General features: G+C 39.5%; 1 long non-coding RNA gene across 1 annotated transcript in view; it reads left to right on the forward strand.

Moving 5' to 3' along the window:
* The first annotated feature begins 630 nt into the window (after nucleotides 1-630).
* LOC142032475 (uncharacterized) overlaps nucleotides 631-26,858 on the forward strand; it is a 39,214-nt gene continuing 12,986 nt past the window's right edge. The window contains exons 1-2 of the long non-coding RNA XR_012650840.1: nucleotides 631-755; nucleotides 5,407-5,491. This is a non-coding gene — a long non-coding RNA (uncharacterized LOC142032475). The remainder of the gene's footprint in view (nucleotides 756-5,406; nucleotides 5,492-26,858) is intronic.

Consider the following 26,858-nt stretch of genomic DNA (forward strand, 5'->3'; position numbering starts at 1 on the left):
TATTTTAAAATAAAGAAACATGGATGTATTTATGTAAGCAACCCTTTCCTGCTAGGCATTCATTATATGAAATATTTATCAGAAAGTCCATTCCTTCTCCCATATGATTTACCCATAAATCACCTACTTGCTCTTTTTCCTCGAGCAAACTTCCTAGTCCTATCTACAAAAGGATTTTAGTTTTTCTTTAAAAAATGTTCCCTGATTTATCTAGATATTTATTTGGTTACTGGATTTCTAGTTGCTCGCCCCTTCATATCTCCTTGACCCCATGGAGTTTTGCATAGGGAAAGTAGCAGAGTGGAGACTTGCTATGTCATGAAATATTGTCCCCTCCTGTCACTTCAGCTCATGCCAGACCGGTCAGGGGCATATTTGTACTCTCACTGCTTAGATTTCGGCTGAGGTTGCCTCACACGGGTAACGATAGACAAAATTCAAAGTGGTTTTGCTCCTCGGCTCACAGCTGATCGGAGGTAAGCTGTGATATGACTCCCTAACATGGGGAGAAGGTTTAGGTAAAATGTTTGTGATGCCTCTGTTCATTTAAAAAAGAAGTATAAATTAGAAATACAGTTAATTTTGCAGGATTGTGCTCAGGACTTAACTCAGTAGGAAAACATTGTAGACATTTCAGCAACTATTTTAGTCCTTCCTTCTGACAGTCAAGATCTGTACCTCCGTAGTTAGCATAGTGTTTATGTTTGCTTAGCTTTAACTGACACTCCGCTCACCGCCCCTGGAGCTGGCTCCTGGTAAGTATTTTTGCAAAAATTAAACCAGGTGTTTTTTCTATATTCAGATAAGTTTTTTAGTCTTGGTGTCTTTCATTTTCTAATAGCCATCTGCTCATGTTACTTCTTGATGAAGTTGCTGGGTCAATCATAAATACAACAAACATTTTTTAAAAAAGACCCCAAATATATCATATATTTGTATATTGTCAGTGGAATAAGATTTGCACAGACCTCCTCTTCATTTCCTGTACAGAAAGGAATTTTAATGACACATGCTAAGGCTCTCTGCCAGAGTTAATCAATACTAAATATACAAATATAAAATAGAAGCAGGCCCTAAAATTTTCAGTTAACGTTATGTGACTGTACAAAGGGAACAGAAGACTTAACTCCTTATTTTAAAGCTGAAAGTTACTGTCTGACTACTCTGATTTTTAAGGACAGTGGATCATTTCCCATGATTTCTCCAGATTCATGCTGAAAACATAAAATGAATGTTCATTTTGGTGAGATAAATAGTAACTTTGGAAGGTAATATTATGATTTTTTTGCCAAGATAAACAACAAAATTTATCTGAGCAAAACTTCCTATCTTCCAGTGGCATTCCTTTTATATTCAAACATTTGTGCCAATGCCTTGACGTTTTTATTGACTTTGAGAAGGACAGGAATGGGGATATATTCTCACTGTCTTTTATTAGGTTTACCTGTATTTCATGGTGTTTTTTTAGCACAGTTACTGAAAGATCAGTTGTAATTAAAATAATTATGCACATACAGAATGCACATATTTTAAAACCAGATTTTTTTTTCTTCACAGTAAAGATTTTATTGCCTTTTGAAACATGGCAATGATAGGATATATAAAACTAAACCTTGCAGTTGCAAGTTGCAAATATGCCTGACTGGTTTATTTCTGGTTATTTACACTAACAGTTTTGTGTTAGTTTAGGTGCCTTTTCTTATTTAGGTTTGAAGAAAGTGTTTTTTTTTGTTTGGTTATGTTTTTTTCTCAGATGATTGAAAGTGTCTGGCAAATTACATATTAAATTTCTAAGACTGCAGTGAAAATTTGAGTCCTATTTATATTTCTCCTGATTAACTTACAGGAAAAATATAGCAGAGATACATCTTTATATCAGTTAGTTGTCTGCCTGCTCTGTCTTTGTAAGGTTTTTCATTAACAGATGAATACTGTCCCCAGCTAGGCTGAAATCCATTCTAAACTGACTTCTGTTAACAAATAGTTTTCCTCCTTTCTTTTATACTCTGTACATAGTTCTTTCATATTGACAAAGACTTTATGATTGATTTTGATAAACCATTAAATCAAGAGCATTCATAGAGGGTAGCCTTGTCATAAAATCAATAGATTTACTCAGCAGGACTTCAGATTTTTAATCAGGAAGCAGGTTCTCTATAAACTTGTAAACAAGTGAAAAATCAGTACATCAGTCTTGCATACAAACTGGGAATCAATTCTAAAATATAATCACTTGTCTTGTAGAGTCTTATATTGTTTCGGAAGAAGTCTGGGAATCCATCTAAGTACTACTAGTAACCATAAAAGTCAAGGCTTAGGACCAGCCTGACCTGACTTTCACATATCAAATAGGCAATAGATGACTAATGTTCAAACACTCCAGCAAATGACTGAATGACTTGCTTTTCTGTGGTAAAGCTAGGATAAATTCCACAATACTTTTCACATAGGAAAAAATCTTTTTTGTCCAAGATGATGTCAGCTAAGCCATACTGAACAATTTAATTTCTCACCCACAGCGAGCTATATTTGGTAAGTGTTATAAAAGACATGGGTTCCACACAGCCATTTCCTCTGGTTCAATCTTTTGTTACCTTTTAGTCCAGAATGATAACAAGTTATTTATATCAACCGGAAGAAATATACCTATTACCCATATACAGTATACAGCATACTATATGCTGGGCTGGCCCTTCCTGAGTTAGTCTTACTTGCAATTTATATCATGTTCTGGTTTTGTTTCACAAATAACATCTTCCATCAAACTGACAAGTCCTTTTCTTTAACTTGCTTCCATAATAAATATCCCACCTCTTAAATCTGTTTTCATTAGCAAAGACATGGGTGAGGCAGAAAGGACTTCTATGTGGGCAGAAGACACATTCATTTTCTGTAGCTCTTCTTGTACGTTTTTATTTGTGTTTTTACATCACTTCAGCATAATGCATCTTATTATGACTGACAGGTCTGTAATGGGATTTTTTGCTATGTCATCTGGTTTCAGAAAAAAGAGACAAGTTTTACCAGTTTTGAACTGTAAGCATTTGTCAACATTGGACTTCTTATAAATTACTGTCTATCTTTCAGCTACCGGTTTGTTGCCAGACGTAAGTAACAATGGTAATCACAACCCTGTAACTGAGCCATTTTGGATTGTTCACTTTTCTGAAATTATTTTCTCTGTTTAGATCTTTAGTGCAATTCCTGCTCATCTGGCTTGAGACCAAAGACACAATTTCCACTTACACAAATACAGTGTAGGGCTTTTTTTTTTATTACCTCCAGGCTTTGCTTCCTTTTTGATTCTGTGGAGATGATCTGCCTTCTAGCTTATCACATCTTCAAACAGAAATCAATGTATTAAGTATTATATGAAGGTATTTAAAAAATTTATATAAAATTAATAGAGATGACAAAACAGTGAAAAAACAACAACAAAACCAGTTTTTGTTGGACCAAAATGGTGATTAATAGTCTTGGGTTTGGAAGATGAAGAAGACTCAGATGTTTGTCTAAGCTTTTTTTGGTTGGAGTTTTCTACCAAAAACTCCCAGAAAAAATACATTCTTTGCTTGTATTTTTTGCAAATCAGAAGGTTTTGTTTTTGATCATGAAAAATGCTTTGGAAATTTGCCTTGGTTAGGATTAGAATTAATCTGAATATTACAAAAATATGACAGTAATATTACAATAATATTATTGTTCACTGTGTTGAAAAAAGTTGATGGATTTGGAGCTGTTTCCAAAGAAAAGGCATTTATATCAGAAGAAAATCCTTTTCTGAATAACATGTGGTTAGTGCTCTTTAGTGATTTCAGCAGGTTAGCTAAGGACTGAAAGAATCAGAGAAGAAATTACTTTCACTGGTGGAGGCATTCTCTCTGAAGCAGGTTGAAGCTACGATGGGAGAGAAGGGAAAACTCATAGAGCTACCATTTATGATTAAACAGCTGTGTTGTTAAACAGAGTACTTTGATTTCAGATCTATCGTTTTTGTAATGCTCCTTGAAGCTAAATGGATTTTTAAAATCAAGTTAAAAAATCCCAAGAGTGTGTTTTGTTATAACTAGAGTATCTGGGTGCTTGATGATTGCCCCACACTGCTGCAAAAACAAACTCAGATGAGAAAAGCTCAGCTCCATATCTCCAGTGTGTGTTCTGTCTGCCAGGTTGTATTTCAATCAACATTGCCCTTTCCTTTAAACAGTGTAATTAAAAGTTAATTACCCGACAAATAATAAGTGATATAGAATAGTAATACACCAAATGGGAAAGCACAATATCCAATTATTAGGAAGCCGTACACCCTGTTAGATAATCATCATCAGCAAATAAGGAAACAAGTGATCAGTCAAATGCTTTATCTAAAAATGCAAAAGGTCTGCAATGAACAGAAGAGTCAGTGCTTTATGCTGCTCCATTTCCAAAGGTAAAAAAAAAAAAAAAAAAAGAAAAACACACACACAGAGGTTAATTTCAGACACTATCAAAATACTACTTTTTACAGACTGGAGAGAAAAAGCTAGCTGACATACACTGCACTGAAGGATACCACGCTAAATGCACAAGAAGCAGTTTGTATTACCATATAGAACATTTCAGGAGAGTAAATGTGAAATCAGCTGGGAAAGAGCTGAGTATACAGTGTATTTCCAAACAGGCAAAAATATATGAATTCTTGCATTTTTGTCAAAAGTGACAAGGAAAAAAAAGAAGACGAACTTGTTTTCTTTTAAATAACTACCAGAGAAAGACAAAGTAGAGAGCAGGCACGCTTCATACCGCCTTGTTTAGTTTCTTCCATCCAAAGACAGACAGACAATAGTAGCTAGTTAGCAGCTGCACAAATGAAGTGGCTAGTTGTTCATTAATACCTGGAAATACCTACATGAGCCATGTGATACCACTCACAAATTTGCGTGATGCATAACTATAGCAATGCCTATAACATGAGTTGTAAACATATATGAGCACGATGCTGTTGTATATGGTTTACAGAGCTATAACCCTTCTATTTGGTTTTGGATTAGATTTTCCCAAGTAAGCAAAAGGAGAATGCACAAGCATTTGAGAAGCTTTGCATGTGAAAGAAACAAGATTTCTTAGCATCAACTATTTGGTCTATGTTTTATAAGCCAGGCTACTCTAGTGCCCTGAAAAGAAGTGAATCACTACTACCATCAAGACCTGATGTTGTAGTATATTAGGCTGAGAAGCTGCCCAGACCCTGGTACAGAGCCAGTGCTAACAGGGTGGGAAGTATAACTGCAAGCCGTCCTCCCTTTCTCCCCTTTAAATCTATATTTACTGTTGTGTATCAGTCTGCATGTTCATCTTCAGGCACCAATGACTTCTGGAACAAAGCTAGGATTTTGCATACAGTTGATATTTGTACTTTTGTTTCAGGGGAAACCAAATCTTTTTAAAGAAACCTTGACCTGCCTCAAAATTCACAAGGCAATTGATTGGATGGGTACATTTACCTGAGAGGGTAAGGCTTTGGAAATACGTTCAATTTTGGTATATTTTGTAATGTAAATGGTTTCTATATGCTTGTTCTTATTAAAGCATGCTTATTTAAATGGTTCTTCCTTACTTTTGCCAATGACTAAATACATCATCCCCACAAAGACTTTATTTAGGCAACTTTATATGCACAGGATAGACTTCAATGTGGCTAACACAGGCAGTGGAAGATTCCTGAAGAACACATCAGGTAACACAGCACAGGTATAACTATAGGATTCAAAAGCTTTCCCTCATAGTCATTAGATTAGGAAAGTCACAGATTTTAAATAAACTAGAGTATTAAGGTTGCCAGTCTCCACAAAAAAACCCAACAAAACCCCCACCAGTATGTCTGTCCTTCCCATCCCATCTCATTCCCAGTTCATTCCAGTTAAAATTTATTTCTGGAGAAACTTGCTGAACTGATAGCTTCAGCTGGCTGTATTTAAAACCTCAAAGATGAATACAGCTGCTATGAACTAATTAAATAAATTCATATAGAAGATAAAACCTCAGTTCACGGTACATTTCTAGTATTTTGAAAGTCACAGTTAAACAAGCAGCATGTGGGCTTATCTGGGGGAAGCCATGATTAACATTCAGTGTTAACACTGTTAAATGACAAGTGTTTGTCTCCTGCATTTTTCCTACAACTCAAAAGTTTTTACAGCTCATGTAACATTCAATTAAACATCAAAACCAAAACATCATACATAAACCAGTGTAAAATGAAAGTGATAAGGTTTACAAGTGTAGGGTCTAATACTGATGTCTGTTACACTAGCTTTCCAATAGCGTTTTTAAAAAAAATTTATGAGATGAGAAATAACACATTTTTTTATCTGATCATCTATTTCTTCCTACACCAATCACCCCCAAAATCATATTTTCAAAAAGTTTTTCAAATTTATTGCTTTGATATTTCCAGAATTAATTGCATTTTTTGTTTATTTAAAGCTTCAAAAAAACCCACGTAGGCAGAATCCTGTGTTCATATTCAATGATGTCATATGGAAAAAAACCTAGGAGAAATCTGCCCTTGATATGTGATTTACATGAAAAAAAGAGAAAGCCTAGATTCTGAACACTATGAGAGTTTTAAGAACAGTTTTTGTAATATGATTCTTCTGCTGACACTTAAACAATGTTGATCCCACAGTCTTTCCAAACAGGTTCATCTAATAGGAAAATGCTGAAATATCTCTGTTGCTTATTCTTTATAGTTTCTTCCTTTCTTGACAATTGTATGGTGCCTGTCACTGTATTTGAGTTTCTATAATGTTTGGTAGAGCTGAGTGTTAACACTTTGAGGAAACCACATGGCATTAGAATGTGTACTTCTATTTAAAGCAGCTACCTATTCTGTGAAACAGAATCAATAATGTAACCCTTCTGCTATGGAGAAAAGCCATCCTGACAGGTCATGTTGTGTTTTGAAATCACTTATTTCAAATACTTTTATTTTGTATTATGTCATATGATGGTGCAAAGGGCCTAAAATATTTTGGTCAGGAGGAATGGATTATTTTTTTTAACAAAAAATGTTGAAATTTATTATTTAACTTTCAAACATATTGAAGTATGACTCTGAAAGGGACATGTCTGCTGTGGAATGGCATTTCATCCCCTCACAGTTTTTATCCCATGAGTGCTGGATCCAAGGTGTGTTATTTTAGCATGCCTTGTTCCTTCTGACTAGTTAGTGTTTTAAAAGTTTGGAATTATAAATTTTTGTGTTGGTGACATACTAAACTTAATTCCCTAGAAGAAATCATTGTTCACTTCGTGGCCTTGTATACATCCATATATATGTGGTTTTGCTATTTTGCATTATAGAGACAAAGAAAGTATATTAGAGAAGATTGAATCCATCTCCTCATAGGAGGTAACTGTTTGGCTTTGATATTAATTCTGATTAGTAACACATGAAGTGAGTTCGTATCAGACGGCAATTTGCTAACTACCCTGACAAACAAGAAGAAATTGAATGAACCAACTATTTCAGAGCTTTCCCCATGGTTTGCAACATTTGGTTCCCATTTACTAGGCCATCAAGCTCAATTAGGATCTTTCATAACAACGTGTCAGTCAATCTCTTGAAACCCCTGTATCTGTCACAGCAGCATCCCTAGTGCCTTTTCAGTCTCTTCTCTAAGATGTGAGTGGGTGTCAAAGCATTAGTGTTGGTATTTACTGATGCTAATGTTTTCTTCTTCTTCATTACCCATAACAATACTTGTTGGCTTCCTTATCCTGAAGTCCAGCTATGTCCTCTCTGGTATTTGATGCACTTTGCCTCAGTTATCAGATTCAGCAAGAAAGGTGTGAGAAGAAGCATTGCATGAAAAAAAAAATCAAAGTCATCTTTATCTAGTATATGAGTAACAAAACCTAAACCTGGTACTCCAACAGGAACCAGCCTAACTATAGTTGATTCACAAACAAATGAAATATCCTGAAATTAAGAGCAGTGTTGCAACTTAAATTCAGAAGTGCATCTCTACAGCTGGACTCCACACTAGACTGATACCACTTTGTGTATGTACACGCAGGTGGCAATGAAATGAGGCAGAGGAATCCAGCATAACAATGTGCGAAAAAGTCACATCCCCAAAAAGATGGTAGTTAGAGGAAGAGATTGCCTAAGGAAATGGGATAACTTTTTTGAAGTACAGTTAATTGATCCAATTTGGCTTTATAAAAGATGACATTTTTAACATATACAGCTTTGAACCATAGCCATAAAAGAAAGTGGTGACTGAAGAGTAATTGTGCAAGTACAGTGTCAGCAATGACAAAACATGTATTTTACTTTAAAATACATTGATTGGTGTAAAATACATTAATTGATTAAAATACATTCTTGATGTAAACCAACTGGAAAATACCAACCTACAGGAAGTGAATGGAAGCATATAGACAGTGTAAGACATATAAGGTACTGATTAAATTGGTAAGGGTATCTGGAGTTGTATGAATAAAAAGAATATTAAGTCACAGAAATATTACTGAATATTTCTGGGATAATTAAGTACTTCACGGGTATATGAAATCTGTACTGGTGTACAAACTTGATGATGACAAAGTTGGGAAAACATGGAGAAAAGGAATGAAACTGCTGTGACATAAGAAGGCATCAGTGGGAAACACTATAGACAAAACATAATGAAGCCTAATTTTTGGAGAAAAGTGGGAAACTATAAAGCAGACAAGTACTAAGAGTTGCAGAAGTAAAAAAAAATCTCAGTTTAAGATTTTATTGCAGCACTTTAAAAAGAAATTAAGCAGAAACTTTAAGTTCAGTCAGAAAATCTTAAGACATACATAGAGAAGCAACAATACTATAAGCAAAGTAAGTAGTTAGAAAATGAGGAGTTTTTTTCAGAGAGTTGGAGCATAGGGATGAGAAAAATATAGTGACAAATGAATAAAGTTTGACTGATTTTTTTGAAAGAACTGTGATAAAAAACACCATATAGTTCTTTTGCAACATGGATTGACAAAAATGAAGTTTGTGTCTAGTATGAAGCTTAGATTGAAGCAATTGGAAATGTACACGGAGATACATGAGCAAGACTGAGAAAAATACCTAACTGGAAAGCATGAGAAAATAACAGAATTCATAATTACCAATTAAAGCATTTAGCAAGCTTTCATGCTCATCTCAGAATGAATGGACAAAAATGGTAGAATATGTACCCAACTGAATGGTAGATGTTAATTAAAAGAACGTAGGAAAGAAAGCAACTGATAAACCCCCAAGACTAACTTGCCTACAATCTGGAAGCTCAGTGGAATTATTAATACAACAGGTACTATTCAAAAAGCATGAAAGACAATACAGGAATGAAGCATTTACTGTCTCTGGGATTGTGACTGTAATCCCTACTGGTCTCATATTGGTTGCAGAAAGAAACAGGAACAAGAGTCACAGTCATGGTCCTTTGTCAGGAGTGGAAGGAAGCAGCAATAGGCAATTCTGAGAAGCACAGCATAAGTGGTATTAGAAGCCAGACTAAGGCCCTGCAAGTCAAGGAATCAACGTATATCAAGTCCAAGAAGCAAAGCAGGAGCCGAATGGAAAGCCAGTGGGTCAGAATGCTGAAAAACCCAAACAGAAGGATCCAAGAAAGGAAGCAATTGCATAATACTAATTATTTGTGTTATGCTAGGATCTTCCAATGGAAATACTGCACTGGCACTGCATAAATCGAAAATTCCTTCTGTTATAAGATAATTGCTCCTTCACTAAAGAACCTTTATAGTAACCTCTAAAATACTGAGGAAGGTAAGAACTTGGTAAGCTCACTCTTAGGTGAAGGTGGACTTGCATTACAGGTTCTACCACAGATTTCCTCTTCCTCCTCCCTCAGATCCTGCTTGATGCAGAGAAAGAGTAATAACATCACTTTAGATAATAATGATAGAAATAATAAACTTTCTGGCAATATAAAAGAACTCTCAGAAAAAAAATTTCACCCCAGCCACCAAACCTGCTGTTGCATACACCCTCCATTCCGACTGCCCAAGAGTCCCATTCACCAGTATGATCAACTATGCCAACTACCTTCTGCGAAGAACCTAGTCTGCTCTGAGGACGGCTCCCAGTTTATGTTTTCTGCCTGGCATCATCACAAGACAGTGGAGGCTGTACAGCATACAGCTTGAGTTTCCTTTGGGGAGTTTGAAATCAGGTGCCCCGGGACCAGCCAGGGGACGCTTCTGCAAATATTAATACAAGTTGGCTGATAATTTGACTTGGAGCATGTTCTGAGATAGCAGTGCAGATATAACCAAAAAGACTGAGTTAGCACCCAGTCTTCTCAGTTTCTGATCATCCCAGATCGTCCTTACTGGAAGATCCAGTCTTTTTTGTCTTAGCTCGTAGCTGCTCCACAGTGAACTAAGTTACTTTTATTTTAACTTGCTTCCTCAAATATCTCTAGCTTTCAGAAGAGATTTTTTTCTTTCTTGGCTTAGTTCCACTACCTTCCAGTCTTGCATAATTTTAAATGAGAGGGAAGAAAAGAGGCAAGCTGTCCAGGACATCCTTGGACAAGACTGATGGCTCTGCACTTTTTTGCTCATACCAGCTGCCTGAATAAATTCATTGCTGAATAAATAAACACTAGAGAGATATATATAACCAAAAGGTGGCTGATTACCACTTTGAGTTTAAGCTCCTTGTTTAGAAAGACAAATTCAATTCCACCTGGATGTGCTGACTGACATTATAGCTGTCTTCTGCATCATTTACAAACTTAATTATCTAGCCTTGGAAGTTCTGCCTTAAGGAAATGCAGAAAATCACAGCAGTTACACTGGAACCATCCAAAGCATCCTCTGATGACTGAAAGGCCTTAAATTACTTTCTCTTGTACAGTCTGAAGTCATCTCTTTTTTTTCCTTTCTATTCAGCGTTACAGTTGTGACCAAGTCTTACAGCTATCTTACAACTTGTGACAAAACTGCATGTATTACATCTTAGACTTTATCTAGAACTACACAACTATTTTTTTCTAATCTGTCAATTCTGATATTATTTTTCTTCATATGACATAAAATCTCCCTTTCCCAGGGAATTCTGCCAAATCAGGAAAGTGAAAAACTATTTGGGACCATTTAACTACAGATTTGCTCCTTCACTAAGTTACTTCCAGTTATTCCTTACATAAAATGGATAAAAGCTGTTTGTGTAGGTTTCTGTAAAAGTGACATGAAGAGCTTGACAAAAATCAAGATGAATTTGCAAGCTATTTCAGTGTTGTTAAAACTCTCCCGAGAGACCCGCTGGGAGCTCACAGCTCACGTGATGGCGGCTGTTGAGACCTGGGCATGGCCAGGAGCAACGGTGGCCAAGCCCCCCCACCATGTATAAAAGGAGGCCTTAGGGAATGACCATGGAATGGAATGACTACAATTCGTGCGGAAGGGCGCTGAAGCTCTGGCAGCTCGACCACGGAGCTTTGGTACTGTCACGACCCAGGCTGGACACACCAGGGAGTCGTGTTTAATTTGATATTCCATTGGGCTAAATTAAGGTGAAACGACACCAAACGATCGGTTAAAGATTTTATTTATGACGGAAGCAAACTGAACTGGGGAGGCATGGTAGTAGGTGGCAGGGTTTCTCACAACAGGAATTGGCATAAGACTACTTCTGTAAACTGTGTAACCATACACATCAATCCAGGGAAGAAGGAGATCCCTCCCGTTGAGTCAGGAGGTTCAGAGTTGACCCCCTTGCTTTCTAGACTCCTCCTCAGAGAAGGGCCCAGGGGCAGCTGGATCTACTCTTAGTCTCAGACTTGGTCAACGGTTTATATCTTGAAACAGATGAGGTGTAGGGACTGTGGAAAAGGAAAGAGAGAAGAAGACAGAGAGAGAGAAAGGAAGAGAGAAAGATTTCACCGGTCCTGGGCCCAGTGTTGGTTCAGTCAGCTGAGGGGTCCAGTCAGCTGAGGGGTCCCATTCTGGTGGGCTTGCACACCCCGGGCTTCTGTTTGTGTCCTTTTATCTTCTTTGCCCCTCCTTCGGGCGGGCAGTTTGTGAGCCTTTGGGCCTGGGGGTCATTTGTGGAGTAACTTCTCCTTCCCTGCAGACCTGGCCATTGTTTGATCTTTGTATCAGAACAGCTTATCAGAAGAGGGAGCTCCGCACCCTCCAGCACGCCCTCCCCCTCCTGTTGCCGATGTCTGAGCTGATGGGCTTTCCACCTTGGCTCCTCGCTGTGCAGGGTTTGTCTTTAAGCAGAACGTGCCCCACCACAGTGTTTGAGACATTAACTCTTCCAGTCTCTCACAGGTACCCGCCCAGCAGAAAGCCATGGCCTCTCTAAGCTCTGCGCCCACCACGACTGGCGCCGATGGGGGACGTGTGCCCAGGGGGAGGAACTCCTCCGCTGAGTGACAGAGCTCCAGGCCGAGGTGAGTAGGTTGAGGTGTCTCAGGGAGTTCGAGAGAGAGGCGGCCTGCTGGAATCGCACCCTACCTTCCCTGGGAGAGGCCCAACCGGCAGACACGACGCATGATACGGAGGATTCCCTCTCCTCTCTCCGCCTGGCTGAACGCGGTGACTTAAGAGATAAGGGGCAACAGCGACAAGTTCCTGCCCGGCGCAGCAGGCATGTCTCCTCCATGACTACTGCACCTTCCCAGGTGCCCTTGCCTAATAAGTATGAAGCTCTGTGAGTGGAAGCAAATAATGACGAGGAGGATGGTTCATCTAGCCTGGAGGTGTTGCTGAGGTTAAGTCAGCCTACGACCTGTGTCAAAACTGCTTCCATAAAGAAAAAAAGACAGGTCATTGTCATAGGAGACTCCCTTCTGAAGGGAACAGAAGGCCCAATGTGCAGACCAGACCCACTTCTTAGGGGGTCTGCTGCTGGGGGCCGGGTTAAAGATGTGAAGAGAAACCTTCCTACCCTAGTACAGCCCTCAGATTATCATCCATTATTGATTTTTCAGGTAGGCAGCAATGAAGTTGCAACAAGAAGTCCGAGGACAATCAAGAGAGACTTCAGGGCCTTGGGATGACTGGTTGAGGGATCAGGAGTACAAGTAGTGTTCTCCCCTATCCTTCCAGTTGCAGGGAATGATGAGGGCAGAAAGAGGACGACCCAGCAGATCAATCCCTGGCTCTGAGCCTTGTGCCACTGGCAGAATTTTGAGGTTTTTGATCATGGTTCGGTCTACACGACACCAGGCCTGCTGGTGGCAGACGGGGTACACCTGTCTCAAAGGGGGAAAAGTATCCTTGCACAGGAGTTAGCAGGGCTCATTGAAAGAGCTTTGAACTAGGTTTGAAGGGGGAAAGGGATAAAACCAGGCTCGCTAGAGATAAGCCTGGGGGCGGCACACCAACATTTGAGGGACGGTGTGCTAGCGAGGTTCTTTGGTCTGCCATCTCAATGGAGGTAGGGGATGGAGATCTGTGCAGCAGCAAAGATGCAAGGGTTATGGATGTGCTATAAACCATGGAAGTGCCTGAGAATGGTCATATAGGAATTAGGGCTTCTCCCCCCCAGAAAGGTGGCAGGATCAATACCCCAACTGAAGTGCATCTACACCAATGCATGCAGCATGGGCAACAAACAGGAGGAGCTGAAAGCCATTGTGCAGCTGGAAAACTATGATATAGTTGCTATCACGGAAACATGCTGGGATGACTCACACAACTGGACTGCTGCAATGGATGGCTATAAAGCCTTCAGAAGGGATAGGCAAAGAAGGCGAGACAGTGGGGTAGCCCTGTATGTTAGGGAGTGTTTTGATTGTATAGAGTTTAATGATGGTGACGATAGGGTTGAGTGTTTATGGCTAAGAATCAGGGGGAAGGCCAAGAAGGCAGATATCTTGGTGGGAGTCTGTTATAGACCACCCAACCATGATGAAGAGGCAGGCGAAATATTCTATAAGCGGCTGGGAGAAGTCTCACAATTGCTATCCCTTGTTCTCGTGAGGGACTTCAACTTACCAGATGTCTGCTGGAAATACAATACAGCAGAGGTGAAACAGTTTAGGAGGTCCCTGGAGTGTGTGGAAGATAATTTCCTGACACAGCTGGTGAGTGAGCCAACTAGGGAAGGCACCCTGCTGGACCTGTTGCTTGGGACAACAAAAAATGTTTGTATAAAGACATTAGAAACAAAAGGAGGGCTAAGGAGGATCTCCATCCTTTATTGGGTGTGGGGGAAAACATAGTGACAAAGGATGAGGAAAACGCTGAGGTACTTAATGCCTTCTTTGCCTCAGTCTTTAATAGTAAGACCAGTTGTTCTCAGAGTACCCAGTCCTCTGAGCTGGAAGACAGGGACAGGGAGTAGAATGAAGCTCCCATAATCCAAGGGGAAAGGGTTAGCGACCTGCTACACCACTTAGACACACACAAGTCTATGGGGCTGGATGGGATCCACCCAAGGGTACTGAGGGAGCTGGTGGACATGCTCACCAAGCCACTTTCAATCATTTATCAGCAGTCCTGGCTAACCAGGGAGGTCCCAGTTGACTGGAGGTTAGCACATGTGACGCCCATCTACAAGCAGGGCGGGGAAGAGGATCTGGGGAACTACAGGCCTGTCAGCCTGACCTCCTTGCTGGGGAATGCTGTGGAGCAGATCGTCTTGTGTGCCATCATGTGGCACATACAGGACAACCAGGTGCTCATGCCCAGGCAACATGGTTTTATGAAAGTCAGGTCCTACTTGACTAACCTGATCTCCTTCTATGACAAGGTGACCCACTTAGTGGATGAGGGAAAGGCTGTGGATGTTGTCTACCTAGAGTTTAATAAAGCCTTTGACACCTTTTTCCACAGCGTTCTCCTGGAGAAACTGGCTACTCATGGCTTGGATGGGCACACTCTTTGCTGGGTAAAAAACTATCTGGATGGGTGGGCCCAAAGCATCGTGGTGAATGGAGTTAAATCCAGCTGGTGGCTGGTCACAAGTGGTGTTCCCCAGGGCTCAGTATTGGGGCCAGTTCTGTTTAATGTCTTTTTAAATGATCTGGACAAGGGGGTTGAGTGCGCCCTCAATAGGCTTACAGATGACACCAAGTTGGGAGGCAGGGTCGATCTACTTGAGGGTAGGGAGGCTCTACAAAGAGATCTGGACAGGCTGGATCGATTGCCCAAAGCCAATTGTATGAGGATCAACAAGGCCAAGTGCTGGGTCCTGCACTTGGGTCACAGCAACCCCACGCAGTGCTACAGGCTTGGGGAAGAGTGGCTGGAAAGCTGCCTGGCAGAAAAGGACCTGGGGGTGTTGGTCAACAGCCAGCTGAATATGAGCCAGCGGTGTGCCCAGGTGGCCAAGAAGGCCAATGGCATCCTGGCCTGTATCAGAAATAGTGTGGCCAGCAGGAGCAGGGAGGTGATCGTCCCCCTGTACTTGGCACTGGTGAGGCCGCACCTTGAGTCCTGTGTTCAGTTTTGGGCCCCTCACCACAAGAAAGACATGGAGGTGCTGGAGCGTGTCCAGAGAAGGGCAACCAAGCTGGTGAAGGGTCTAGAGCACAAGTCTTATGAGGAGTGGCTGAGGGAACTGGGGTTGTTTAGTCTGGAGAAAAGGAGGCTGAGGGGAGACCTGATCGCTCTCTACAACTACCTGAAAGGAGGGTGTAGTGAGGTGGGTGCTGGTCTCTTCTGTCAGGTGGCTGGAGATAGGACAAGAGGAAATGGCCTCAAGTTGCACCAGGGGAGGTTTAGATAGGATACTAAGAAGAATTTCTTTACTGAGAGGGTTGTCAGACATTGGAACAGGCTGCCCAGGGAAGTGGTTGAGTCACCATCCCTGGAGGTATTAAAAAAGCGCGTAGACGAGGTACTCCATAGCATGGTTTAGTGGGCATGGATGGTGGTTGGACTCGATGATCTTGAAGGTCTTTTTCAACCTAAATGATTCTATGATTCAAACCAGTATGGTTTTGATCTTATGAAACTGTCTGCTCTCCTCCAAAGCTAGATGCTATTTTGTATTCGAGAATGCGGCACACTCCTCCAGAAGCAGCACAGGACTCTGCGTTGTCTCTCAGAGATTTGACTTTCACCATTGTTTCACTAGTAGTCCTTAATCTGAAATAAACTTGTTCTGTTTGAAAGCACTGGTGGAAAGCACAGCAATCTACCAATGTAGATTAGATAAGACATAATAAAAGGGAGCTAGGAGCACTATGCATCATTCATTGAAGCACTGAACATTAAAACATCCATTAAGTTCTCACTCTTTGCATCATGACTGCAGGTGGCTTTCATTGGTAAATCTTGGTCTTCCTTCTTTTCTCGGTTAACATGCTTCTCTTTCTTCTACTTTACTGAGTCATTCAGGAAGACAGAGGAAGGAAAATTCTAACTGGTTTTATTCAAGGTATACAAAAAGGAGTCAGAAGACTTAGGAACTATTCTCAGTTTAAGTCAATTGTCTTGTATCTTTTTATAGAAGTCACTCATACCATTTCTAGTATATGGAATTCTCTATTTTTTTATACTTAACCTAAGACATCTTAAAGCGAATATTTTTGAACTTGCCTGAATTCTTTTACAGCTGTCAATGTTTTACATTTCTGAAAATCATGAAGGTCTGCAGAGTTCAAAAGATCTCCACCCCCCAAATGAAGACTCACATAACCTCTGTATAGGTTTTCTTTAACCATTTTGTTCTGGATTTCCACAGTTGTAAGAGTTACGAATAAATGAATAAACTTCCATAAAACCTTTATGTGGGAGGTGTTCTATAAAAATTTAGCACCATACAAATACATATCTGTTTTCTTCAGTGGCTAGTGAAGGGTATGATCATAAAGCATTAACATTCATCTAAGCTGCAGATAAACAAAAAAGCATGCTAATTCTGCACACAAATATGGTATGGCAGTACTCCATGGAACAGTTCTGAAAAATTTTCTTAGCATTGAATTATTTACTTTATATAGAAATTATTCACACTTTAATAAGATAGTAATTATTTTCATGCAGAAGTTAGGTTGCTACGTAACAATTACTTCATAAAAACAATCATACTTGCAAAAAGATACTTCATTATTTCTGCCAACTCTGTAGAACAAGGTTAGTAATTACTTTTTGTCTATAGTGATCCACAGAAACATGAAAATTAATGATTTTATATTCTGAGATTGCTTTGAAAAACTCTATGGAATTGCAATGTCATTGCAAAGATTACAGGATATTTTTGCTCTGCAACAGAATCTGAAATCCACTTTATCCAAGGACTACTTACCATTTCTGTTTAATACAGGATGGGAAGAATCAAAGCATCACAAAGATTTTTTTGTTCTTTTTTTACAAAAGCATTTGACTCACATTCTTGATGTAATTTGAGGCTTTTAACTTGCTTCATGTTGAAATTATGTCAGCACTTTTATCATAACAAATGCTTACCAATATATTGGAGACAGCTCTCCAAGTTTTAGGAAACCAGCTGCCAGCTGCAGCGTGTGTGGTTCTGACTGATAACCAGGTCTCTACATTTCCCTGAGCCAGATGCAGGCAACAATAAACAGGTGGATAACAATAAATAGGTGGCCACCAGAGAGAGGGAAATCGAGGACTTGGTTTGGTATCTGTGCTGGAGCTCTGCTGTGATATTCTTCTGGGGCACCTAACAGAGAGGGTCTGTTTTGTCAGTTCCCAGGAGTTGTGTGTGCACGTGTGCATGCACATACCTAAAATGGAACGGTAAACTGCAAGAAGGGAACTCGACTGACATTTCACTTGGGAAAGCTAGCATGTGCCACTTGTGCTACGATAGCTTTTGGCTATGATAGCAAGCTTTGAGAACTCTAGGATGTCACTTACAGGGCTGTCATTACTAGAATAATTGTAATTACTGGCACACACAACAAAGCCTTTGGAAAAGAAGCAGAAAAATCTAAGTGCTTTGCTGAAGGCAAATCTACTGAAAGATGATGACAGGGCTTGGGCAGCTGTGGAGAAACTTGCTACAGATGAATATGGCTACAATGCCTTTATCTGTTCAGGGTTTTTTTGGATGGTTGTTGATTTTTTTTTATAACAATGCTTTTTATTTACATAAATTCCACATTAATAGATGACAGAGCAGTTAAAAAAAGGATAAGATGTACTATTGCATTTTTACCTTCTCTGTTCTACAGACAGGGAACCTGCAGCAGAGGGATTAAAAGTAAAATTCTCAAAGGTACCTAACAGGAATGTCTACAGCATGAGCTGAGCATCAGCCAGAGACTCCACATCGGTGCCATATGACCTGGCCTGGGAACTCTAATTAGTAACATAGTGCTCAATAACACCCTGCTAGAGACAGAGCTAATTAATGTGGAGCTATACTGCTTCAAGGATGCAGAGCCATTTCTCTGTATGATCCCATGTTGTGTCTTGTTTCATGTTGCCTGTCTCACAGATAATTCAGGTGACCCAAGTACTGCATTGTGTTATGTGGACATATTTTAGGCTACATCTTTTGAGATTAAGTTCATCAACAACAGGAAAAAAAAAAAATCAGGAACCTCTGTGCAAGAGGAAGTGAGGCTTTCAGTTCTCTAGGAAAATTTGTGACTTTGGTGCTTTCTTACACTATCCCTTTAACTGTTACTTGAAATGCACTGAAATTTAGGCCTAAGTCCCTAAGGAACTTTAATTATTTAAGACTTATCAAAAACTATTATCCAGATGAGAAAAGAAACCACATAATGTTATTCCCTCACAAAATGGAAGGGAAAATGGAAAAAACCTCTTTAATAGTCACAAATTATGATAGTTAGCAGTTCTCTGACCAAACCCTTATGTGCAAACCTTTATACTTATGTAGAACTCCCTCAGTATACACTCATGGATTCAGACACGTGATTAAGTAGCATTAGAAAAACCCCAGTGCTAAGCATATAATCACGATGTGCACCATCTCTCTGTGATGCATTTTATTGGAGGTTTTACTGTACTGCACCTGGTTCTGCCTACATACATCTAGATATACATACATTTGCAGCGATAATATTTTCCTTAGGGCTTCCAAATGTCTAAAAAAAGGTGTTTGACAAGTCATGTGTGCAAAAAAGAATAGGAGGGAGCATATGTTCTCTTGTAAATAACTCGTGGATTTTTTTCCTTCTGTTCTTCAGCTAATTTGGAGTTGTTCAGGGAATTTTTCCCCCTATTTAAAATGTACAAATGCCTTGCAAATCATCTCAGATGTTACAGTATCTGGAATCATGCCAAAGGATCACAAACTAAAGTTCATTTGCTTGCTGATTCAATAATCTTGGGATATAGCTGATAGGAAATCAAGGATTACACATAATAGTCTTTTGGCATCTTGACTGCTCAGGGATGTCAGCTAATGGGCTGAGATGTTAAATTCCATAGTGCACAGAGTCTGTGGTGTGGTGGATAAAGTTAGAAACAGCTAATTACTGCAGGACATCATACTGAGAGCTCACACTCACTGATTTTTCAAGGCAAGAGCTCAAGGGATCTTCCACATTGCTTCTTGCACTTGCTGCTCAGCACATAAATCCATCAGTCCCTATCAAGGACTAAAAGCCAAGGAAAGAGCAAAATGTTTCAAAAAAGGTGCTAAGCCACTGTGTGGATTTTGATTTGAACATTCCACACATGATGTCTTGGACTACTGAAAAGCTGCAGCTTACTAAAGACTCAGTTTTGCCTAGAAAGCTATTTTAATACCTCAGAGCCGTAGTTACCAGAGAAGCAAAATAAGAGTGACCGTTCTCATCACCAATACTTTAAAAACTTATTGTGAATCGTTCCTAGATACAAGAATGATTTATCTTAATGGAAGGACTTAAGGGAAGCTACCAAATAAAAAAATCTCTGAAGCTTATCACATGCTATGGATTGTGAATATTGAGGGATGACGTGCAGCAGCGCAGCTCTGGCACTCGTGATTGCTTTCAGGACACTTGTTTGGACAATGCTACATAAGAGGCAGGATGCAAGTGGCTATTCTGTTTGTTGTAGTAACAGTAGTGGAAGCCTATACTTTATAGTTGTGGTTATTACCATTTGACACTGAAAAGTTCCATGTTAAGCTCAGAAAAACAGGAAAAAGCACTCAGAACTTACAGCTGAAGTTCTAACTGCATATGAGAATGCAGTCAAGGTATTTTACAGGAATGCTTACATCAGACCAACAGTTGGAACATCAGTCTAGTTTCAAAACACAAAGAAGTTTAGATTACAAGGGAGGGTTGGAGGCCATGTCATCTCCAGTTAGATAACAGAAAGGCTAATATAGATTCCCTAGACATTCCTAAAACAAAACACAACCTGGTGCCCTCACCCCTTGCTTTTGTTGCCATCATCAGCTTGTTAATCAAGTTAATCACAGCTCCTATAAGAACGACCTGTATGTTACAGCTATACAGACGGCTCTTCAGCTTATTCTGAAGTGCTGTGCGGGGGAACTGTATGCATTGCAAATACCACATTGAAGAAGCTCAGCCTCGGTGGAAAGTATCATTTGTGAAGGAAGCTCTGCGTGTTGTGGATCTGCATACAAAACATGAAATAGTAGATCTACAGGGGAAAAATGCTGACTTGACTTAATATTGAAAATTTGGAACATGTCATTTGGTACACTGGGCTTTTTATATCTTAGGGGCACAACTCAAAGGTTTTAAACATATCCAGGATTTTTTTGGTTTTAGGAGTACTAATGTGGATCAAGCTTCTCATCCTAAATAATCCTCCAACAAATAAGTTAATACAGAATTATAAAAGTTGTGGTAGCACAAAAGCATTCTTACTCAGTAGCAGTTAGCATGTCTTTTAGTTGCTAACTACTTAATTTTTGGTTACTAATACAGAAACTTTCTGTTCAGAGTAGAAATTTGCAGAGATAAATTATAATATGGCACTCCCAAAGGTGTTTAAAGGCTTATTTAAGTGTACATATAATTTAGGAGTTCAGAAGGAGCAAGCGTTAAACATGCTCATTTAATCTCCTGCCAAAATCTCATCTGTACCAGGAAAACCAATCATCCATCCAGTAAATGGAATTCACAGAATCTCAAACATATCCATCCTGGCCTGTATCAGAAATCGTGCGGCCAGCAGGAGCAGGGAGGTGATCGTGCCCCTGTACTGGGCACAGGTGAGGCCGGACCTCGAGTCCTGTGTTCAGTTTTGGGCCCCTCACTACAGGAAAGACATGGAGGTGCTGGAGCGTGTCCAGAGAAGGGCAACCAAGCTGGTGAAGGGTCTAGAGCACAAGTCTTATGAGGAACGGCTGAGGGAACTGGGGTTGTTTAGTCTGGAGAAAAGGAGGCTGGGGGGAGACTTTATCGCTCTCTACAACAACCTGAAAGGGGGTTGTAGTGAGGTGGGTGCTGGTCTCTTTTCCCAAATGAGAAGTGATAGAACAAGAGGAAACAGCCTCAAGTTGCACCAGGGGAGATTTAGATTGGATATTAGGAAAAATTTCTTTAATGAAAGGGTTATCAAACACTGGAACAGGCAGCCCAGGGAGGTGGTGGAGTCACCATCCCTGGAGGTATTTAAAAGACATGTAGACGTGGCACTTTGGGACATGGTTTAGTGGTGGACTAGGCAGTGTTAGGTTAACTGTTGGACTCAATGATATTAAAGGTCTTTTCCAACATAAATGATTTTATGATTTGCTGGATCTTTTTTCTTTAAGAAAAATCTAAGAGCAATGAAAATTTAAGAATAAAAATGGTAAGCACTAAAATCAGAAGAGAAAGCCATTGTACAGAGCAGTGAAAGCAATGAAAAAGCATCTTCCTTTTTAATTTGGAAGAACAGGAGTGAAGCTGGCTGCTGCTACCAGCAGTAAACAAACTGGTAGAGTCCCCAAAGCTCAAAGGGATGTGTAAGGAAGAGCCTTCTCATCCCAGAAAAGAAAATTTCAGGCCATGCAATTGAATTAAGAAATTAATGAGAAAGCAAGTAAGTTTTTAGGAATTCAACAGAGCTCCAATAGGAGGAAATGCTTAATTGAACAAAGGATGCCTCCGCATCTCAGCTCCTTAAGTGGTTACTCTGTTCAGCTTACTGTGAGTTAGCACTATCTGTGCTGGCCCCAGGGTCTATGAAGGCACTGCAAACTGCGAAGCAGAGCTGCGCTTGGCATAGTAAAAAGGCAGGTCTTCAACAGAGGGGGAAAAAATAGTAAGAGATATAAAACCCAAAGTATAAATATTAATAGCACAACATCAGCTCTGAGTTTTTCTGCATACCCTGCAAGAATTTCACGACTAAGCTTGGATCTGAAGTGTAGCTGCTGACCAAGACTTCATGAGACAGGAGCTGGAAAAAATTTGCATCCACTGGGAAAACAAGCAAGATCCATCCTGTTTGTATAGCATGGTCAGCACGACATGAATGCCACCATGGTGCTGTCATTTTACTACAGCAGAAACAACACAAGAAATATGGGTCATTATGAGTCACAATGGTAAGTCTAAACCCTGATCCCTCCAAAACACAGAACCTAATGCTGCATCATCTCTATACTTTAGTTTTACCTGTTTGATTAATGAGGAAAATAACGCTTATTTGCTTAATACATGGGGCCACTGAGACTAAAGGATAGAGTTGAGATACTTTAGTTCCACATATTTTGCCTTTTAAAGTAGTGTCCAAGGGGAGACTATTCCAACTAATTAATCTTCCACTCCCTGAACTCTGGTGAAAATGGGCCTGTCTTGTCTCATTACCTCTGCTTCAGCCCTCAGAACCACCTCAAGGTGATTATGACTGGTCCACAATACATCACAAGAAATGGTTCCATGCCCTCATGGGGCTCCAAATGATGGTGATAAAAGACATGTTAGAACAGGCAGTCATACATGGAGGTGCCTGAGGTAGCTGTCCCTGCTCTAACGAAAGGAGAGTGAAAAGGTAATAAAATAATGACTACCAAAGAGTTTTCTCTCTCTGATGTTCAGCAGCTTTAGGACACATTAATTGTTGCCTTTAGATTTCCCCAGATGCTGATTTCCCCCATTCCAATTAACCTGCCTCAACTTTTAATGATAGTGTCATATGACAGAATGTAAACCCTAGTTATGCAGTTTTCAGCTTGCTCAAAACCTTGGGGGTGGGTATAAAAAGACAAGCTTTTTTGTCCCTTGCTGGCTCCATTTCTCTCCTTAGCAAGATGATTTAAATTACAGTCCATTATACCATAAGCAGCACTGTTCAAGGCTCAAAATACTTTTCCTCAGCACCACTGAGAAAGGCTTGCTGAACCCATCCACCAGCTGGTGACACTCAGGGTCGTTCCTCTTTCAAATGTTTCTTCTCTGGCTCCTCTTGGACTGAATGTCATTGATTTTGTTCAGTTCCTGTGTCTATCTTTGTAAGTCCACATGTTTTAGTGATATGCCAAAAAGTTCCCAGCAGGGTATGAAAGTGTGCCTTCTAATGGAGCTTTCAATAAACTTTTGATCTGTAAAGAAACTCCAAGATAAATGTTGAAAAAGAAGACAGTAAGGATAAAATTTAGACTCTCTACAAGATAAATGCACAATAAAGCTGTTTATCTCTGATATCCACTAGGCATCTTATCAACTCTATTAGTAGATGGCTTATATCCTTGCTAATCTTTTACTCTGAAATAATAGGATTTCTCAAAGCTAAATATTTAAAAAAAAAAAAATCTGGCTTTTTCTCTCCTTGACATTTCTGGTCAAGGACTTCCTTTATAGATAGATGCTCCAGCTCTCCAGACCTATTCACTTATGCTCTGTGGAAAGAGGGAAGAACAAAGAGGACTGTTGTTTGTACTCATTGTTGTAACATTAAATTTTACTGTGCATATTAGGATTCTTTCAAGATGCCAATGTCCTGGATCAGAGTCTGTGCAACAGGGTCACAAGGTGTTGTACTGGCAGCTGTGCTCAGATCCTCTTTAGTGAGAACATAGAAAAGAACACAATTTCTTCAAGGTATGCATAAATCCTATTAGCATGGTCAGTTGGCCACAGTGATGTTAAATCAGTGATTAAGCCTGACAAAACAGTGACAGTAACTGTTTTGTCAAGGCAGTCCTTCCAATGGAAGAAAGATGCTATATGCATGGCCTGAATTTTGTTAAAGTGGAATGGCATTTGGTATGGACAACCTGACATAAGACCAGAAAATCCAAAATTACTCTGCTGCTTTTTGCTGGCTTCTTGTAAAACCAGTAGAAATGGTTGCATGCCCACATAAATATCTCATTAATGGAAATAAAATACAGGTTACAATGGGAAGAAATGTTTAAATGCCTAAAATAGCTGCACATATTACCTTATTACCCTACACATATCACCTTAATCCGTTCAGAGGAGCTGACTTTGCATATATAGAGCTAAGATAAGAACTTGCCAGCTATTTCACACCCAACTGATGCATATTCATTCCTGTGACCATGGCAGCCCTCGGGCTTCTCTAACAGTTATACTCTCTGGCACAGAACAGCACTGGAATTAGAGCTGTGAAATGGTGCTAAAAGCACCTATTTGCACATGTCTTGACTTACCATACTCCCAAGTTCTGGCCCTTTCTGTAGTGAAATGGGGTTAACTCCCAGTGTAAAAAAAGTTCTCATGTGTTTTAACTTCCAGAAGCAATATACTGAAGATGGCTGCAACTGAGAGGCATTTACAAAGCTGATCTATCAGCTTGTGAACCATGCTGTGTTTAAACCATCCACACTTGCAAGCCTTTTTTTGTCATGTTTGCATAGATATGACAGAATTTACAAAACCCATTTATACACCATTTGTCCTGCAATGTGGTCCTTACACCTTGTTTTGACTGACAGTTCAAAAAAAAAAAAAAAGGTACATCATTGTGGAACAAAAGAGAAGGAAAATCTTTTCATGAAATGAATGAATAACATGACCTAGTTTCTAAGTGTATAAAAACGGGGAGATTAACATCCTCCTACCTTCCTGAGGTGTTCTCAGGCTTTATAAATCAAGAATATGCTATGGAAATGTCAAATATTATGTGGGATGCTGCAATCTAGATAAAGCCACCCCGTTAGTTATATATATCTGCAGTTTAATTCTTATGCTTCTTTATCTGAAAGTTTCTGAGATTTCAGTATCTGAAGCCAAATCTGTCCATGCATGACTTCTACAAAGCCAGTGAGCCCCTTCAGAAGTTAATGAGCTATTCCTGAAGATTTTCTTTAGCAAATGTAACGCTTTGTACTTTAAAAAATAGCTTTTTTTTTTTTTTTTTTAACCTCTGGAACTGACATATGTGCAATAAAAACATAGTAAAGACAATACATTTCAGTTTTCCCAGGTAGTAAAATCACTAGGGTCAGTCTCTGGATAGGACCAAAATGAATATCTCTATATTAAGAGAAAATATAAGCCCTAAGCCTTTTATTTGACAAAATTTTACACTGGAGAGTAGTGCCCTTAAAAATACCTTCATTGTGACCTTGAAGAGTCAATGTTTGTATTACTTAGAGATGTTGGCTAACTGTTCAGCTATGTACATTATGAGGCTAATGCCCAGAAGTCATGGGTGCATATAAAATATCCATTTAAAAATCAAGTTCATTTTAGCTACAGAAAATCCAGAAAGACCAAATGCAATTAGTTTTTAAAACAATCATTTTTATGGCTGCAGATCAACTTACTTGTAATAGAAAGGAACTTGAGGAGAAAAGACTTACTCTGAGCTAATTATTACTGTTACTAAATTTTTCTGAGGAAATATTGACAGATTTGAGTAGTCTTCACATATCTGTCAAATGAGGTCCTTTACTTACACATGTTCTTTCTTCGAAAAATTTTAGGGCTCACTTGTAAGCCCTGGCTTGTTATTGAAATATACTGACAGAATCCGTGTAGTCGCTAGTTTCCTTTCTAGGTAACTGATTAACTACATCAAGTCTCCTGAATTCCTCATAGACCAAAGACCTTGGAGAATCCATTTAACTCTTGTGCATATTTTAGTTTCCTAATCTATTGACCAGCATAGTAGCATTAATTTCCCTCTGCAGTCTTCTGTGGACTTGATTTACACCTGCCTTGTAACCCCTGAATAAAAGGGCCTTTTTTATGAAGAGAAGGCATCATCAATTTTCTAAAAACCAGAGCTAAATTCTTCCAAGATCCACTTTTTTATTTGGTGTACCAGCATCCACTTTGAGAACTATTTTTAACTCTTCCAGGATTGATCTAATGCAATCTCCTTAGTACACCTTAATTCAGAGAACTTTCTGACTGTGTCCAAAGGGCTAAATCAAAACCAAAGGCTCAGCTGTGTCTTAGCATCATAAAAGTACAAACAAGCCCCGAATCCTACCTTTATTCCTCAGCCTGTTTTGGCTATTTTCCTTTCCCTTCCCCTTAAACCTTCCAGGCCTTGCAAAATCAGCTAGTAATATTACTAGAAGAAAAGGAAAAAAGGAGAAAACCTTTGTTACCTCCCTCTTGGCCCAAAGAGTCTAATCATTTTTAAAGCATAAAAAATAAAAGCTCCCCAATTCTTGATGCCGTTCCTGCTAGCAGCTCTAGTGCTTCTTTCACCTAATACTGTGTTGTTAGTTATCAGTCTTTAGTGTGGTACCTCAAAGGGCAAGTCTAATAGTTTTGCTTTATAGCATCCTTTCAAAGACTACAAGGGTAACAGCACAGGCATTTTATGAAGACTTATTAGGCAACCTGCAACAGATAACAGCAGTAGAACAATTAGCTACATTCATCAAGATCACCTGAACAAGGAACAGCAAGTCAGACACATTTGTATCCACATCAAAAGAGAATATAAATCTCAATATGTAAGTTTAGAAGACTTGTTAGACTTTCATGTCTTGACAATGTTGTGTTTTCCTTTCATTCTACACTAGTGATGAGTTGCTGGCA

Source organism: Buteo buteo, chromosome 6 (assembly GCF_964188355.1).
Source record: "Buteo buteo chromosome 6, bButBut1.hap1.1, whole genome shotgun sequence".
Classification (NCBI taxonomy): Eukaryota; Metazoa; Chordata; class Aves; order Accipitriformes; family Accipitridae; genus Buteo; species Buteo buteo.